Raw genomic sequence first — 14,568 nt, 5'->3', positions numbered from 1 at the left:
ATATTCTACCTTATAAACAATGCCTAACACTTCACACGTCAGAACTGGAGGGATGCAGAGGAATAAGCCTCATCAGATTCAGCTTGTCTCCTAGTAATAACCAGTGTGTGCTCTTCTATCACCATTACTTTGAAGTAGTCATCTAGGGAAAGCACACCAAATATGTACACCACTGTCCAAAATCCTTGAGTACCTATCAGCATTTGTTTATGTGCTTTGCTGAAAGGCAAGAAGATCACTGGTTCTCTAGGTAATTTAAGTCCTGTTCCTCCTTTATCCAAAAGGATACATGGTAGTCCAAGGAAAAGCAATGAGAACTACACATATGCTAGGGAACCAGCAGAAGATACTAGTCCTTTAAACACAGAGCTTGAAAGCCTCAGAACCCAGCACCATCCTGAAGAAGAGAGAGAAGAGGATAAACCAGGGTTGATACTTCTGGCACCCAAAGCTCTGCAGTGGTGGATGTACTAGAAGAGGTATAATGCTGCTGCTGCTGCAGACTCACTCTGATAGAGACAGTGGCAGCAAATAAGAAGCCAGGGTAGAACAAGCACGTCCAAATTACTCTGCTTTGCAGGAGACAGTTCAGAGTACATGGGACCCCCATCTCTTGGTGCCAAGGTGACAGTGTCAGAGATGAAGAATAGCAGAACTAATGGCATGCCATGGTGGCAAGACCTGTCAGTGCTACACACACTGCTTCCGACMCTGGCAGGAGTGGTGGCAGAAAGCAGGTGAAAGCCCCAGACCAGTCTGCAGATATAAAGTCAGCATGGCTCAGCATTTACAGCATTAAAACAACATTGGAAAGCATACTGCTTTGACAATAAAAGCCACTCTGCGGCAGACTGACCCTGGAGAAAAAGCAGACGGCTCAACCTTGCAGAGCTCTACTTTAGACTTGACCACATGGAGTAGGGCCCAAGAAAGCTAGACTGACTTCTGGATGAGTCTCCAGAGCAGCTGGGCCCCAGAGGTCTTGACTAACTGTAGCACTCCAAAAAGGCAAAAAGAAGATGGACATCTTGCAGGACATGTTTTAGTCAGTCTTCCCTGGAGCAAGGCAGCACTGGAGATCTTAGGAAAGACTGACAATGGAGACAAATGACCTGAATTGGCTGAGAAGCACAGGAACTGCTGGCTCCAGGGCCAGAGGAAGCCTTCAAATACTGCAAGAAACCCCAAAGATTGAGCTATTGCTCACACCTCATCCAAAGCATGAAGAAGCAGGACTGTGGTCTCTGTCCAACATGTGGCTATGTCCAAGAGAGAACAAACACCTGCAGCGCTGGTCAAAAGATTTGATAAAACCTTCCTAGCTAGTAGAAACTCTCAGAGAAGGCACTGGATGCCAATTAAGCATGGAAAAGGGACTATGCAGCAAGAAAAATAGAATAGCAGAGCATCCTGAATCAACAGGTTGGTTAAAACGAATTGAAATGGCAATGGATACACTCCCATATGTCATGTGCAGAGCAGAAGATGGGAAAGGACTACAGCATACCCTTTATAAACACTGCAGAGAGAAATGTGAGAAGGTACCTGTGGACTCAGAGAAACAACAAAACAACTACTTTAGCAAAAACATCAGCTGGCTCTGACTGCTCTTTAATCCAGAATTCTCTCAGCAGGGCATCCTGCAACAGCCAAGTGTGTCACTYTGCCACGAATCTACATGACTTTTGCATCAGAGTTTGCTTATGTCCTGCTAACTTTGAACACAGGCAGATGCATTGTGATAGTAAGTAAATGGGAAGTTCCTCCTTCACCAATTATAAAAAAAAAAGAAAAAAAAAGCCAACCATCATCATCTGACACTAGGAATTTTCATATAGAATTCTATAGAAATGACTTTCTTGTTCTGGTAAATATTCAGCATTACAGAAGGTAAGTTTTCTTTTTTAAGGAATTTTTCAAAATCGGTTCACAGCCATGTCATCTTTTGTGCTGATTTTGTCAGGTCTACCAAATTAGCTTTTTATTTATTCTGAAGTGTCTTTTTAGGGAAGACTTAAAACTATTCCAGGCAAGAGTGCTAAATCTTCTTAGACACGAAGGTATCTTAAATAACAGTGTCACTGTGCCTTTGATCGTTTAAGGTATGCTGTTGGGAGAAGTCATGCCCTCTGTTAGCTGAACCGATAAAGTACAGAAGAAACGGACATACTTTCAGGCTCGCTAAACTCGCCTACCTTATCCAAGTCTGAAATGGAAGCCATAATTGGCAAACTAAGTACTAATTGAGAGCAACTGCTCTGACTGTAACTTGATTATGTTAATCAAGTAACAGTTTAGAAAAAAAAAAAGATGGTGGTTGGTGGTAATTATCTTTCTCTACTGTAAGACTAATGCATTTAGCATCTTCCTCTTTCCTAACACCCTTTTACTACACACGCATCAACTACCTTTTGTTTCAAAAGGTTTGACTGACAAATACAGACATGTATCTGTAAGCAGGATGTTACGGAGGTAACACTCAGGTTTGTTTTTAATTTTGCTAGTGTTTTTTCTCTGACAAACACAATCGAGTTCTTCAAGGCAGTCTGGGGATACCAGACCTACTTTTCCATATTGGGAGGTGTATGAATCCTGTAAATTGCAATCACATCTGCATGTAAGGACACAGTCTCCAGACTCTACTTTAGCCACTTTTGTTCCTAGGAAAATTTATATTTTTTCCTTCCCCATCTTCAGCTGGATTTACTTATCCCCTTCTCATTCTCAGTAGCTCTGCAAAACTCATTTCCTTCTTCAGAAAATACAGGTCTTCATGTTTTGGCTTTCAAGTTGTCTTAGAAAAAGAAGAGGCAACTGTATCCTTCAACACTAAATACGTCTGAAGAATGCAACTGAGGCAAAATCTAGCTGTGATAAAAGAATCAATGGGAATTCAACTTTGAGCAGAAAGAGTCGAACAACCTTGGGATCCAACATCCTCTTTCTTTGCTGGTAATGAATGTATGGCAGTACTATTTTAACAGTAAATTTAGGTTTTTGTTATAAATCTCTTTCAGGATCTCCTTATACCTTCTTTATRATGGTGCTGAGAAGGCACATATTACTGAATATTTGTGTAAATATCCAGCATTTACTTGTAAATCCCTCTGCTTTTTTTCAGATGCTCAATATTTTCTGTTAATTTTAACAACCAGAATTTCTTCTGCTGACTACTTCTCGTTTCTTCCTTCWATTCCTGAGTTCAGAGATTCCATACTTATTTCCTCATTTTCATTCTGATTTTTTTTTGTGGATAGTTCCCGAAATTTGTCTTTTTTTCATTTAACAAAGTTTCTCTCAAATAACTACCTAAACCCAGAAACTCATAGTTATTCAATCAGTGCTTTCTCCTACCAACTTGATCTCAAGTGTCCCATGCACAAGTAAGGCAACTTGTTTTAAAATTTTGAGTAAAAAAAATGCATATACCAAAACTGTAGTTAAACGTGTTCCAAACCTTGCCATGCACTTTTTCAGTGAAGGATATGTTATACAGTGTGCAGAAGGAATAAAAAAGATAAGGAAGAGGCTTAAAATACCTTTTCACAGGAACACATACCTTATTGCATTCCAAAAGACCCTGTATCTTTTTGATTGAAAGAGTTTCAAATATCTGAGACAATTTGTATGATGGAGACCCAGCTCTAGTTCTTATTAAAAATTACTAATAATGGTAATGAGGGGAAAAAAAACCCTCAAAGAAGTGTAGATTTTTCTTACAGCTAAACATACAATATTATAAAGCTGCAAGCAGTGGTTGTAACAAAAGGTGTCAGAAATTTCAAAAGGAAATTTATAAAGCCTTCAATACCCCCTTAAAATTTTCCATGGGAGTAATTTACAATTTGCTGTACTTGCAATTTACCAATTTACCACTGAGCATTTGCATGAAAAACTTAATCCGAGGTTTTATTTCACTATGGGCTTCCTTTCTCTCCCTCTCTCCATTTCAATGCTCTTCAGCAGGTGCACTTTCTCCACACTACCAGATCTAACTGATCACAGCATCACACAAATTTAACACGAGCCTGCAATACTGCTGCTGGCAGTAGATACCACTATGCTCTTTAAAAACAAAGTTTGGACTCTACAGCTTTTAAAAAGTTGAACAGATGGCAGGTCCTCCTATCTCACTGTTATTTGGTGGAAGAGCAAGACGACCCCCACAGTGTCCTTTCTTTTCCCTTTCTTTCACTTCCCTCACTTTTCATAATACCACAATTAAACACTTTTCTAAATCTACTGTAATTTTCATTGGCTTTACTGCCAGGCAATATCACAATTTATTTTCATCAGTATTGCAAAAGATTCAAATGGTATTTGCCCATGAGGGTTCCAGGCATATATAACATATATGTTATACAGTCTTCTTCATGGATCATACCCTGTTATTACAATAATAGCCTACTGGCTGCAAGCCAGCATCCCTCAAATACGTTTTAACGAGTTGTCAGATGTATTTCAAAGCAATCACACAGAGAATTATGCACCTCAGAAATAACAATTTATTATTACTCATCACCTTGGGAGATAATATGCTTTGGACTCATGAAAGCTATCATTGTTTTCCACTTCCCTCTTTCAAAAAACAGTTTTATGTGAAGTAGACCAAACCTGCAAACTGCTGACAGTCAATAGCATTGCTGCAACCAAAAGGGAGAACTAGGATAACAGAGCTGAGAGAAAATGCGTGCAGGGGCACGCATGCTAAATCATATTGCAACTCCAGCTTAAAGGAAAAAAAGTTTAGACTTCAAAGTCAAAACTGGAACCGGGAACAAAGCGTACAACCTTTGCTGTAGCTGTCTACTGTTCTGGAGTGTGACTCAGCAGAACAAAGGCTTTTGTCTTCATTTAGAAATGGAGTTCATATTGCACAGGAAATGACAAAATCTGCAGCCTGGAATGTGACCATAGTTCCATTTGTTTTCATAGGGATGTAACACAGAAAGTCCCCAGCTTTATCTGGACTACAAATCATGACCTTGTTCCACACAAGCTGAGGGGACCAGGATGAGATTCTAGTTTTCTTGTAAGCATGGAGCTGCAGTCATTAGAAAAACAGAAATTTGGGAGGGGGGGGAAGCCATGAGTTGGTCACAGCTAGAGCATTTGATTTTTCACTTGTATTTAATGAATCTATAAAGACCTGTATTTATAAATTAAGATATAAAGAACACTCTGTGAAGTACATAGGTACATTACTAAGTCTGTGCTACCCTTACTGATCTACCGCTGTGTAACAGTCACCATAAAAATTGCCAGCAAGTTTAGCACCAACATCAATATTTGAAATGTCTGTACTTCCCTTTTTAGATCATATCTACCACAGACGTAAATGTTAAAGAAATCTGAAAGGGGAACACTAACATCAAATAATTTTTAAGTAACCAATTAAAAAAAAATCTGTTTCAACAGTTCCAAGAGATGATATCAATCTTAGATATGATTAGGCCAAGAGACTGTAGTTTATTAATGTTTTTAAGCTAAATATCACAGAGTAGAGAAAGCAAACAAGCTACTATGTTCATTTAAGGACCGATACTCTTTTTCATTCACGCACTGCAATATCTGTCTTTGGACTAGTTTCTATCACTCTCCCTCATCTTAGTCTCCAAGTATTCCACATTGTCAATGAATTTTCTGATGGAAATACAGCATTATTCTACRTACAGAAATCTCTTAGGAATTATCTGCTATTGTGTAAAGAAGCATACTTCCAGTTAAGAAGTGTATGGTTTTTTTATTATCTAAAAGTAGTTTTCATTACTGTAGTGAAATAATGTTTATCCTCAATTTGATAAAATAAAGCTCCACCTACTTCCATGTCTTTTTTTCTTTAAAATGTGAGTGCACACACTGAAGTTTTTGCTTGCTTGCAGAGTGAACAAGTGGGAGTGTATTACATAAGTGAGCCCCGTCTATGAATGTCACAGTTGTGAAATATGTTATAAATAAAACCATATGCTGTTAGAAGAAATTCTCATCTCTTCCCTTTTGCTGCACGTTGAAGGAAATGCTGGGGTAGACTTCAATGTAGGAGTGAGTCTGCATTCACAAGTGCATTAAGTTTGCACCGAGAAACTGCTAAATAATAGAATGATTTCTCTAGTTGTGCATGGTGAGTGCACAGGACACCTCATGTTAACAAGAACTGTATGATCTGATCTTCTCTCACATTTTCTCACTGAAATAGTTGTGAATTGGTGTTAGCTGGTTCCCTATGACAGATCTATCTGATGTTTCAGTGTTTGCGATTTTCACAGCACATACCTTATGATGATGGGGAGGAACCATCAATCAATGTGCTAACAAAAAAACTGAATTAATAACAAATTTAATCTAAGTCGGATATAGAGTTCTGTAGTTTTACCTCCAAATTAAAATTTAATGGATACAAGTGTAGCACGCCTTAGAAAAGCTATGAAACTGAAGAGAACAGTTTTGCTAATACATTGCAATGCTTTGCAAAATATGCCTCCGGCATGCAGCAGTAATACTTACTGAAACCATGTTCTTCTTTTTTCTTCCTTATTTTCTTTGAAAATACGTGCTTTGGTGACAAAGGAAGATTAAAACAAAGCATGGTGAAGAAAGATAAACTACCTCATTTCTCTCTTGTATCATGACTTTTTTTAGTAATCTAAAACATACCAAAGGGGAAGTGCCATAATTCCTCTCAGTGTTATAGGGTTCTATATGATTTCCAGTTCTGAGTTATGCAACGATCTCTCCCGTGAAACAGCTTTCTTTCCTTGACGGGTGTTAGATAGTGCGCATAGATACAAAGCTGATTACGTGTTACCATCAAGGTATTTTTCCCCTACCCTTTTTGTGTTTCATCTGCTATTACCATTGCCTCTGGTAAAAGGATTCTTTTCGTTTTGTGAAAGCAACATATTCTAAACCGTGCAGTTCTACAATGATGGAAAACTTAATATTAGGAAAGCAAGTCAGCAGGCCCAAGAAATCAGAAAGTTATTCAAATGTGCGAGAAGGATAGCAGAAAACACCGCAGAAAGCCTGATAAAGCCACAGCATTATACAAGGGGAAGTGTTCCTGTAGATTTAATACAAATATATTTAGTAAGCTGCGTATATTTTACTAAATGTTATGCTATGCTTCAATGCTTCTTAACTATCTAGAACTGCTAGTTTGCAGAGCTAGAGAGCGGAAAAGCACCAGACAGGCTTTCTTGTCTCAAAATCAAGTCCTAATCGAACCTTCCTATCCTACCCTCAGTGTTTATCTGTGTGGTAACTACTAACCTCCATTTGTATAGGTTGAGATAGTGACAGAGAGAAGCTAAGCTTTCCTCAAAGCTGAAAACAGCATTGGCATACAAACCACATTCACACTAAGGAGCTCTCAGGTCCATGTTCTGGCAACAGTGGTTGTTAGACTACTTTTCCACAAATCATAGTTGCTGGGGGTTTTTTAAGCAAGCAAATTCTTTGCTTGATATCCAGATGTATCTAGAATATGATCACTAACAGGAAACAGCCTGAAGGCTGAAAAAATTAAAGCTATGTAGACATATAATGCCTCACTAACTATCAGTGAGCTGTTTCATGTGGCTTCCACTGTATCATGTTTTAGATGTCTTTTCTGTTTCTTTCTTTTGTTTTATCACACATTCTTTCATTTTTTATCCTGTCTCTCTTTTCAGACCTTCCAAAGGATTTAGGCATGTAACCGAATATGCACAGCACGTGCTGTGAAAGTATAGATAAATTAAGTAAACTGTACCTGATTGCAAATGGCCTCTCTGCCATAATTTATCCAATTTTCATAAATTACAGTGTGCATACCATGCACAAAATTTTAGACATACAATCAACTACACAATTTAAAAATCTGGTATCCTGGTCTCTTTTTCTACTTATAAGAAAGTAAGACAATGCTGTAGAATATTAGTGCTCAAAATGTAACACAGAATGAAAAAAAAAAAAAAAGGTTCCTTGAAAGCTATTGGCAGATCAGCAGCAACCTACTACATGATGAAAAAGTAGCAGATGGAATAGAAAAAAGAATTTGTTGCTGTTAGTACATCATACCAAATGCTCTACTCAAAAGCCAGCCTCTCCCCTCCCCCTGCTACAACAAGCTAGTCCTTGATAATTTGTATATGCATATTTCTACCATTGATGGTAACTGCTCACTATAGTAGTTAAATCTGACAAAGACAAAAATAGCAGAAATACCGATCTCATGAAATGCTGCTCAGAGACTGGCTTATCTGCCTTGCAAGTTGCATAAAGAAAAATGAAAATGCAGGTACTCACTGAAAATTTAATCTCAAGCCCCACAAACTCAGTTATAATACCTAGCGTTTTGACACAATATCACTTTACATTAAAATGTAAGTACTGCCAAGCTGACACTCAAAAAAGGTAGGGAAATAACATTTACGGGTAAAGGAAACGACAGAAAAGAAAAAAATGGCTTTAAAAGAAACCAGGTTAGTATGTATCTCATCACCTGTAACCACATGCATATCAGCAGCACAGTTTCACTGCCAGAAGATTCATGAGGGTGTAAAAAATACAAAGCCAAAACCCTTAAAATGTTATTGATACGGACTTCAGTTCAGGCTAGCAGGTCACCCAAAAATCGTCCCTAGATTGTTTTTAAAACCCCACACTACAACAATGTTTTGGGGCACATACGAGATGTGAAAGCTAATCATTATCCCTAACAAACCTGGAACCGAAGCAGTTCACAAGGAACCGTCAGACATTTTCTTATGGCATTACTACAGCATTTTACCACCTCCTACATGTTAAAAAAAGAACTGATATGCTGATGCTATGAACTGATGCTAGTTTTCTTTTACAAAGATCTGATGGTGTTTCTACTTCTTCCATTGTACGTGAAGAGGAAAGCTTGACATTGTGTGTACGTGTTATCATCAGAGAGGAGAGAGCTAGAAAACCCCCACACACTTCGAAAGAATGAAGGGGCAAAATCTTTGAGCATTCAGTAGGCCAAACTTTAAAAAACGCTGTCTCTTTTGCTTGCCAATATTATGACCTTTCACAGTATTTTAAGCTATACACAAATTAAGAGTAAAATGCCTTCTGGGAAGCATTTTGACAGCCCCAATTCATTAGTCTATGTTTTTCCAATCTTACAGACGCTAGCCTTGCCAAGGTATTTTACAAGCATGATGCAAACAAACTTACACGGACATCAAAAGGTATCAATTACATGATGCCTTGAGAAGTATTTGGGAAGTGCCAGGAACCAGTAAAATGCTGACAACACTACAGATGAAAAAATGTCAAACTATTCAATTTTTACATACACACACCCACACCCACACACAAACAATTCCCTTTGTCTCTCAACCTTGAGGTGCTTTTGAAGGATTTATTTTAGGATTTCATGCCATACCATGAAGAGACAATAATCTCCTGTAAAACACAGGAATATTACAAACAAAATATTGTAAGCTACAAGAATTTTTTTTTTAATTGAATAACCATTTACTCTGTAAATTATGTTAGCTTAAATGCAAATATGGGAAGGGACACTGAGGCCCTAAGAATTTCAGTTGAGTCGGTATTTCATTTTTCCAATGATTCTTTGTAGATAAATTAAAAACAATCATTCAAAACTCAAATTTGATGCAACTTTCCTTGTTTCAGTAAGAATCACATGACATTGTCTTCAGAGTAGAAAATTAAGCTCTTGCTTAGGCAATTGTATCTTATGGAAATGCCCAACCTTTTCAATTCGGTCAGTCATAAGTTCTAAAAGGAGTTCAGCTATTTGGAAACAACCAACCATTTCAAAGGTTTTTTTTTTTTCTCCTGCTTTTAAGTTGTATTGCAGCACAACATACCTTATAAAATGGGAATGTTGATTTCAAGCTTACATTTGCTACAACTATTCCTTAATTCAACACAGATGAAAGGGTTTTGAACACTTTTCCAAAACATACTACCTTCCGTGCTGATGAGAAAAGGACACGCAAACAGCCAGAAAGTCCATTTGTTTTATGCTTTACAAAAATGTACACAAGTTTCTTGTTCTGCAGTGCTACACCAAGACACTCAAACCACTTGCTGTCTGCATATTTTTCATCTTAGAAAACTTGCTTTCCTACATTTCCATGGGCAGCTCTTCTGTTCAGCCTCTAGCTCATGCACCATTCACAGCCATTCCCTCCTGATCACCATTTTTTGCGGTTACTTTCACAATACAGTAACAGAGACTTCATTGCCATATGTAATTTTAGAAATACAATGTTCAGCTGCACTTCAGTATTTGCTTATTCTGCACAAGGCAGGCACTGAATTTGAAACATATACCCATTTTATGACTGCAGTTACTGGAGATCTAGGCGACCAACTGATCAGGTAAAGTAGTATCAGATGTTGAAGTCCACACACACATTTTATTTTGGGTCACTGCTCAAAATCCAAGAAGCCTCACAAAATTATTTCTTTACAGTTTTTTTTAYCTTTCTTTAAAACAAAACAGCACCATTTCCTTAAAGTAAAACCAACGAGAAAAAGATCAGCCAATCCTTCTGTATGTATAGATTTACACTTATGTTCTTATAGCTGTCTTAAGGTAGAGAACCAATCAGCCACATTTGAGTCCAGCTGTATTTTTAAAGCATTACTTCTGGGAACAGACTCAGAGGCTACTGGTGCTTCAGGACTGACACTGGAAACCCTCATTTGCGTATCCCTTGTTCTTTTGAATAAATAAAGTGAAAGGATAGCTTTAATCCCATTAAATAAGGTAATGCGTTCTTTACATTTTTAATAATTTATAGCAGCTGAGTCCATTGCTGCAACATAGGGCGTTACATCAATAAAGTCAACCAATCATATCTTCATTTCTCACCTAGCATACTTCTTTGCTGTCTATATTGTAAATTAAATAAGCTTTGGGACTGTGAGACTGCTTGCTTCCCTGTTGGGCAGCAGCAGGCTGGTAAACAACTGGGTAAATGGTGCTTCCTGATCTACACTTAAAATGTAACTACATTTAAGTCCCCCCAGTCACCCCAAAAGCAAATGGCAATTTAGTACCTCTGCCGATCCTGATCAGCAAGGTCCAAACGCTTACAATCACCCACCTGACTGCTGCTAATACGCTACTAACAAGTGTTTTAAGTCTTACTTCCATCAAGTTTTACATACACAAAGACTTCTTATCTGGAGTGAGATAATTCATAACATTAAAGATTAAATTTCGGTAGATCTGTCAATAAAATCAGGTGCAAAAGCAAAACCCCCAAACCCTAGGAGATGTTTGAAATTTACTGAATTCAACTGCTATACTATCATTGGCTAGTGCCAGCCATTACAAATGATATGAACTAAAAAAAAAAAAAAAAAAGACTGAAGCAATACTTAAAATTGTTCTGCAAACCACACGTGAAATAAAGTTTTAAACCCCTCAAAATGTCATTAGATGAAGAACTGATGGCAGATACTAAAATAGCTGCTAAGGAAAACAGAAATTATGATTAACGAACACAAGACCCATAGAGCTTTGGGAAGTCTCACATCTGACTTTTATTATAAAGCTCAAACAATATTTACGTTTTTCAAACATACTAAGGTACACGCAAATGCAAGACTTCACCTCCAGGCAAGCTATTTTACAAAGCCTGCTCATTCGCACAAACTTCAATCCCTACTCCCTGTCATCTGATCTATGAAAAAATCAGGTGACAACTGAGGGTCATCTGCTATCTTTGGGGAAACCTTATGTGGATCAGAACAGAAGATATGATCTTATGATTAAAAGTCCTGGATCCGAGTTCATTCTGACAAATGTACCGCAAACATTGCCCAACTTTTAAAGACAACTCACGACGTTACAAAGTACTGGAAATACCAATAATCCTGAAGAATGCAGTATTATCAATAACTTCTGAAATATTGGATAGGAAATCAGATCCTGTCTTGAAATGAGGTGACAGCTACATCAGTCTGTGAACAAAATTTACCAGGGCTTCTTCTTTTTGGTAAAGAATAGAATCACAGGAGACCAAGCAGTGCTCTGAGTGTCTCTGGAAAAGTGGATCTGGCAGAGATTTTCTTTACTGGTTCTGAGAATTCAAAACCTAGGGAAGTGCAAGGCAGTCAATAGTAAATGCAGGCTTGTAAGGCAATGCAGGGGAACCTCACACAATACGGCTGAAATACTAATAGGATATTATAATATTGTGGATTGAAACTGCAGAAGAAAAAAGCCATTTTTCTCAATTCCTGTGCCAGCACAAGCCACTGTCAGTGCTGTCTGGCCTTTTCCACTACTATACCCACCCATTCCTATTTCAGTTGGGTTGACAAAGCTCTCTGTTGGCCACGCATTGAAGAGGATCAAGGAACTTAAACTGGTAGCGAACAGAGAACAGGCAGAAAGCAAATGGGGCAACAGAAAAATGTTTGTATCCTGAAGTTTCACAGTCCGCTTAAACTGATCTGACGGCAGATTTCTAAATATAGAGGGGGATTCCCACCTTCTCTTTCAAGTTTGCTCAGCTCTAGAGCCTACACAACTACCGAGCAAGTCAGATCAGCCTGCTGATCCAAACAAACGCAGACCTTTTTTGTTGTGGGATTTTTCCCCTACTGTTAGTTTTCAGTCACATCAGTGAGTTGACCCAGCTCATGCATTTAAGATTAACAATGCACAGTGCAATACTTCTGCAAAATAGTAAATATCTCTACTATTTATAACATCCCACCTGATGGCACAGGAAAGGGGACAGAAATTAGTTTCTATAAAGAGTGTCTGAGGGCAAGTTATTCCTGAAGTTTAATAAAAAAGTATACCATACATTCTTGGAAATTATGATGCCAAGTGTGAAAAGCTGACCGCAGTCTCAATGCAAATTTTACAGTTGACTCAATGGAGCCAGAATATCATTAAGTTTAGAATGAATATTATTCCTTTCTCTGCTCTAAACCAGGTGTGGACTGCAAATGAACTTAAAATTTGCAGATGTATCAGTGTGAGGTAAAGATAACTTTTATAAAGAACAGTCTCAATTACAGTGGTATGAGTGGCCAGCAACTATTAAAAAACACCTAGAAATCCATAAAAACCCACCTAATCTAGAGGTACTGGCTGAGTTATGAGAACATACTAAAACACACATAGCATTAAAAAAAATAAGTATTTCAGTGAAGGCTTCTGTCTGCTTATTTTTGATTGCAGCACTAATTTAAAAAAGTCCTAAAGTAAGCGATTAAATGTCAGGACTATTTGCAAACCTGCACCACAGTTTTAAAAGGTTTTCAATTCTATAAAAGCAATAGTTGAAATGGTAGATTTCATATTAAAACCAAGTCTATTAAGTCCTCAGAGTCAATCTATGGTCATCTGTACATATTTCAGTTGTTAGTATGCTGAGCAGGTGTGGCAACAGGAAAGGAGAGAGCACTTTTCCAAATACATTTCCACTGCATTTTAACTCCCCTTCCCCTCTCACATAAAAACAAAAACAAAACTTCAAGAAAAGTCGAGATTTTAATCGAAGGGAGAGGTGAGATGTAGATTATCACTGTTTCCCAAAATCAACCATTCAAAAGTTTTACCTTTGGGGTCTAAAAATTCAAGTTTAATATAAATACCTTAACTAGGCTTACTGAACAATAAGTTCTCAGTAGCACATCCAGGACATCTTACAACACAAAAACCATCAGCTCATTAAATGCATGTCTCAAGAGAGAGAAATAAAGAAGTTTCAGAATTGTTCAGTTCGTTCGCAGTTTTTGACAGGGAACTTTTTTTTCTTTTAGGCTAATGGCAAAGAGGAGCCTTGGAAAAGATTTCTCTATCTAAACATAATTCCTGAACAGTACCAAAGACTGTCTGCTGTTAGGAAAAACTGAAAGGTATCTGTGTTTATTGTTCAGACAAACAAATTTTAGAGCATTTATTTGTTCTGTTCCAAGTATGACCCGTACTCAAATACCGTCACCTTTATTATTTAGAAAAAAAAACTTACATGTATGCCTATACACATGTATTCAAGTTTAGCTGATCTGATATTCTTGGGGTTCCATCCTCCATTTTGAAATATATTGCTGGAATGGCATAAAGAGGCCAAAGAGCACTAAAAAAAAGTTCACAAGCTTACTTATTTGAAAGTCCACCGGTGCAGAAGCACTCTGCCAACCAGCCCTTTACTTTGCAGCATACACAGTAGGGACAGAAGAGAAGCAGATCCAGGCTACAGTAATTACAGATAGCCAGATCAGCCAAAATTACACGTGTCAACACATGAAGGCAGTACTGCTTTACATATCTGAAGTAATATATTTTTTAAACAGTTTAGTTAAATTGGCGCAATTTGCTGCCAGTTTGAGGTGCAGGTGCTTTGAATCTCTTCTGGGACTACACAGGAAACCTAAGCTAATTCAAACCATAGATTCATGAGCACTTCTTTGCTCATGAGGGTCAATCACTTGCCCAGATCGTGTGCTACTCTCCTCTCCTCTTTGAAACTGCAAACTGTGCCAGTGCAACTGTCTGTGGGCCACATGGTGACTGAAGATCACACAACTGATCCTGCTAAAAATAAATCCCCC

General features: G+C 37.9%; 1 protein-coding gene across 1 annotated transcript in view; it reads right to left on the bottom strand.

Moving 5' to 3' along the window:
• The window catches only part of RNLS (renalase, FAD dependent amine oxidase), an 89,176-nt gene that overhangs the window by 61,845 nt on the left and 12,763 nt on the right, over positions 1–14,568 (bottom strand). The window lies entirely within an intron of this gene.

Source organism: Apteryx rowi, unplaced genomic scaffold (assembly GCF_003343035.1).
Source record: "Apteryx rowi isolate R43461 unplaced genomic scaffold, aptRow1 scaffold_116, whole genome shotgun sequence".
NCBI lineage: Eukaryota > Metazoa > Chordata > Aves > Apterygiformes > Apterygidae > Apteryx > Apteryx rowi.
This window is presented reverse-complemented; position numbering and strand designations above follow the sequence as displayed.